The following is a 5,196-nucleotide window of genomic DNA, read 5'->3' as shown; positions in this document are numbered from 1 at the left end:
ACAAAACACAACACTATAACAATAAAAACAAAAAAAAGGAACGAGAAGAGAAGAATGAAGAAGAAGAAGAGAAAGGAGTAGTTGTCGTTGGCGGTAGTGGTGGAAGGGAGGGGTGGTGAGTGACGGTGCAAGGCTGGTCGGCGTCGTCTGTGGCGTCATTGGTGGCGTTTTTCAGATCTGAAAGAAAAAAAAAAGAGAAAGGAGTAGAGGGAAGCGGTGGCAAGGGTGGTTGTGGGTGGGGAGGTGTGCGGTGGGTCGCAGATATGGTGGTGGTGGCGGGGTTGTGGTGGTTGTTGGCAGTGGGCTCCGGTGAAGACAGCGGGAAAAGGAAGGTGTTTTGGGGAGGTGTTTTTTGGGGCAGTCGCAGATGGTGGGAGGCAGATGTGGGAGTCGGTGGTGGTGCGGTGAGGGTGGTGGGTCGGTGGTGGTGAGGATGAGAGGAGGGTGGTGAAGGGTGCTGGGTCGGTGGTGGTGCGGTTGGTGGCCGTGGGTAGGTGGCGGTGGAGGTGGTCGGGTAGGTGAGGAAGAGGAAGAGGGGGGAAATTTTTTTTTTTGAATTATTTGGTTTTTGAGTTTTGTTGGATTTTTGAGAGGAGTTGATTTTTTTTGTTTTTAGAGAGATGAGGGGGAAGATAATTGTGAGATGAGAGAGAAGTGAGTGGAAAAAGAAGGCTTTTATAGTGCAATTAGGGTTTGATTAGTGATGGTAGAGAGGGAAAGAGATTAATTAGCATCCATCCCCTTATTTTAGCCTTAATCCCCCCTTTTTCCCCTTCAATCTCAACCTCTCATCTCATCTTTTCAATGGCTCTAAAGAGGACTTAGGGACTCAATGAAATGGGATGGACTCACTTGATCCTTCCTCTATATATATATATATATATATATATATATATATATATATATATATATATATATATATATATATATAGAGAGAGAGAGAGAGAGAGAGAGAGAGAGAGAGAGAGAGAGAGAGAGAGAGAGAGAGAGAGAGAGAGAGAGTTGGGATCTTGTGAGTTTGGTTACTTATGATGAGTTTGTGCTCACAAATCTCAAATTTCTGACGAAAGGAAAATAGACTACGAAACTAAAATCTACGAGTAATAGTAATTAGAAAAAAAAAAACGACACCGCATCTTCACAAAACAAAGTAACAAACCCATGGAACTAATAACGTACACTCCTCTCTCTGATCCCAAAAAAATCCCAAATCATAGCACTATAAACCCTAGAATTACAGTTTAACTAGTTTTAAACCCGTGCAAAAAATGCACGGGTCGTAATAACAGGTGTTATTATTGATACATGATCATATAAATGAGTGTTATTAAATGTGCAATGCCGTAACATTATAAATAAGTCCATAATTCAAGATTTGACGTAATATAATTTCATAATTTCAGTAGCGGTCTTCATTCTGATGACATAATACGGTTTTTCATCATTAACGTAACTAAGCTACATATAACGTACGTATAATTAAAGAAAAAACAGTTTTCATCTACGACAATGGTTTTCATCATTAATGTAATTAAAATAATCGATTCAATCTATCAGTCGCTGCTTCGAACCACTATCACGAGGATATCACCCTGGTTGGGGCTCGGGGACATTGCACGTAAGTTGTATATGTGAGTAGTATTTTTTTCAAAATGTGCTTTTCCAAAGCACGAGAGTCTAATATCTCCCTGGCTTACTACCACTGTCACCTCCATCATCTCTCCAACTCCCCTCAAATATTAAATAAAAATGAAAATCATCCACTCTCAATTCATCTTATACCCTCATTCTCACTTGGAGGCCTCTTTCTAATCCCTTCAAGTTACGATTGAAAAATCTCTCACATCAAATCTGCCCTCAAAATTTACTTCACACCTCATATAACGACATCTGCAGTCAATTATCGAAATTATATGTATAATACAAAAAGATCGATCTTTATGTATTTCCGACTATTGATTTCTTTAAAATTGATTTCTTTTTCTTCCATGCAGTATTGTTATTTTTTTTACAGTATTTCAGTGTTTTTCCTTTTTTTTTTTTCACTATTCTTCAATTATTATGAATAATTATGATGTCTTTCATACCTTTTTAAAAAAGTTATTTAAATATTGTTGTCTTTAATTATTTCTGTTTTTTAAGTATTTTTCCATATGTTCATCTCATTCAAATTTAAAGGATTTGACTTTTAACATTAAAGCTAATTAAAGTGAATAATCGGAAGAACTTCATGTAAGTATGATACGAAACTTATATTTCCTCCTTTTTATATTTCTTTGCATTTATTTTAAAGTTTATATTTTTTTCGATTTGGAACGGGAACTTTTTCAAATCTATTTGTATTATACTGGTTATGTTATATTTAGTTCTTTTTATATTTGCTTTCATTTATTTTAAAGTTTATATATTTTTTGATTTAAAAAAAAAAACTCTCTTACGGAGTAATCTATTTTCTACGAATTTTTTTTTATCTACCTCTACTATATTGTTTATGTACGAAAATTTTAAAAAATGACATATCAATATATTTTGTTGTTAAAATGTTAAGAACTAATATACTTTGTATTTGTGATGTTGGAATATAATAGTCATACTGATTTTTTTTTTTTATTTACACAATGAATTTAACTACTCATTCCAGATGATTAATCAATATGCATTGTTCACATTTTATTTGTTCAGGTTAGAAGTAGGAGGACGATTATTTGAAAATTTTATTAATTTTTCGTAATTGTAACTTATTAATGTGTAATTGTATAATGTATGATTTTGTGTAAATGTAATCTTAATTAAATAAAATTAAGATGGAAGTGTAATTAACTATGTAGAGATCATGGCGGTCCCCACGTCAGAAAAAAAAAAAAAGAAAAAAAAAATTTATAACAGCCAATAGGAAAAGAACCCATCTTTTATACTATGTAGATTGGGGGATTCGAAAAAATGAAAGAGAGATATCATCGGATTCGAGACAAAGACGATATTGAATCAGATCAGAAGTACCAGATTCAATGTCGATGGAATTAGGGTTGATGATCGAAGATGGCGAAAGTAGAGGCATTGAGTTACCATGTCCGGCTGTCCGCCATTTAAGGCAATTAATAATAAATACATGAACGGAATCGCGCTTCGCGAAGAACATCGGTGGCTTCAAGAAGAATCGCGCTGCAATTATGAACGGAATTGGTATTGATCTCATTTCCCTATTCCGTCTTCAAAAGTTGGTATAAATCTCATTTAATGGTTGTTCAATTTATTTAGTCACTTTAATGTACTGATTGATAGAGAATAATCTACTGTGAATTTACTAGTAGTCAGGTTGGATTTGGATGCTGAGGGCTTGGTATTTGAGATTCAATTACTATAGCTGCTAATATGGTTGCCGGAATTGTATACAAAGGGCGTGGTATGTTGTATTGATTCGCTGTGATTGAGTTGATGATATTCTCAATTCATTCATGGAATTTTGATGATAATGTCAAAGTTCTTGGGGGCGTGTTGTATACAAAGTTGTTGGGAATCACAGCTCTCCCCAATGTCCAGCTATGTACCTGGAATTTTAACTTAATTAATCCGACTACAAAAAACAACGATAATCAACTACAGACTGACAATGTTGAATTCCAGTTAAACTCCTCACTTGCTTATTATGATTGAAGCTCTCTTTCTTTTCATATGTTTAGTTTGACTATAGAATCCGAGAGCATGTACTAGATTTGTTGTCGAAACTTAAATTTTGAATAAAGATGCAGTGATGCACATGCTATACTCTTGTAGTCTTGTGTGATTTTTAAATGCTCTCCTTTATTGTTAGTTAATGTTAATCTCTTGGGCCAGTGTATATGTTGCGGAGTTGAGAACTTATCGTTGAGTTACGTCCTTGACTGTGAGGCTTAGTAGGCTCGTGTATTATAATTTTAGCAAACAATTCATTTAGCCGCACTCAATTTGGGTCCTTTCAGTTGTATTACGCACTTAACAGATCATTTGGCGTTTGGTTATGTCCGTTCGATGGTTAAGAGTCGGACAATCGGGTTTGAGTGGGGTAATTAGTAATTAAGGGTCATGAGTGCTAAGGTTTATGTTATTTGTTTGGTGGATAATCTTAATGTCAGTTCACAGTCCTGATTTCTGAACATTTGGTCAGTTCGGGTTTCCGACTTTCAAGTCTTATTTAAGTAGCACAGTTCAATTTTTTCCCCTCTTCTGTTAATCCTGACAGTAGAAATTTAATATCTGAGGTTGATTTCTGTGATGACATTGCAGATTCTCATTAGCATGATGGGCATACGCATTCCCTATGACAGGAGGAGCCATAGCGACAATCCGATACTCAAATAAAGTGACAAGCAAGGTCACTCAAGCCATGGCAAGCAATTGTTCTATCTGCTATATCTACACTCATAGTAACTTCACTTCTTGTAACAACTTTGCTTCAGGCATTTGTATTCCGAAACTTGTTTCCTAACGACGTTTCAATAGCCATCAGCGACAAACCTCCCAAACCACACAAAAGCTGGTTTTCATCTGAGAAATATCGATATCAGCTCAGATGCTGAAGACATTGAGAATTACTTGAAGTTTGAAAGTAGTGAAACCAAGGAAGACTTGGAAGCGTTAACTTAGCCGCCTTTTTAAGTACTGTTGCTAGTTTTATGCTAGTTACATTTGTGGAAAACAAAGTTTAAATGCTTCATAAACAAAGAGCCAGTGAGGTCCTCATTGTCGTAAAGACAACGAGATCAAGGCCAATAGTTGGCATATGTTACATATGTAAGTTGTTAGGAAGGCTGTAAACTTTTTTTTTTTGAGCTTGTGATGAGTGTATTGATGAGTACGAAGTATATTAAAGTAAATAAAGTTACGGAATATATTCAATGTTACGTCTTGAAATTGAACTGGATTTTATCGAGTTTAATTTGATTTTGCTACTGTGATTTTTGGTCAATTTCAAACAACAATTCTTACGATGGATTATATATTTCGGATTTAAGGAGAACAACACAAGAATAACACAGTAGTAACACGGAGTAACACATGAAATACAATGACACGGAGTAACACAAGAGTAACACAGGAGTAAGACATGTTAACAATAGAATAATACTGGAATAACACAGGATAACAATAGAGTAACAACAGAATAACAACAGATCCGGTAACAATCGTTAATACTAGAGTAACAATGAGATAACCAAG

The 5,196-nt window shown here is 35.3% G+C and overlaps 1 long non-coding RNA gene across 2 annotated transcripts; it reads left to right on the top strand.

Moving 5' to 3' along the window:
- The first annotated feature begins 1,132 nt into the window (after nt 1-1,132).
- On the top strand, nt 1,133-4,880 carry LOC141657370 (uncharacterized). Of its 2 annotated transcripts, XR_012548740.1 has the most exons (3): nt 1,133-1,248; nt 2,923-3,183; nt 4,264-4,880. It is a non-coding gene; the product is annotated as an uncharacterized LOC141657370 (long non-coding RNA). The 2 variants fall into 2 exon arrangements; XR_012548739.1 differs by lacking the exon at nt 1,133-1,248 and having other exon boundaries at nt 2,903-3,183.
- Nucleotides 4,881-5,196: the final 316 nt, after the last annotated feature.

This window comes from Silene latifolia, chromosome 5 (assembly GCF_048544455.1).
Source record: "Silene latifolia isolate original U9 population chromosome 5, ASM4854445v1, whole genome shotgun sequence".
Classification (NCBI taxonomy): Eukaryota; Viridiplantae; Streptophyta; class Magnoliopsida; order Caryophyllales; family Caryophyllaceae; genus Silene; species Silene latifolia.
The sequence above is the reverse complement of the archived record's forward strand: the minus strand, read 5'-3'. Positions and strand labels throughout refer to the sequence as shown.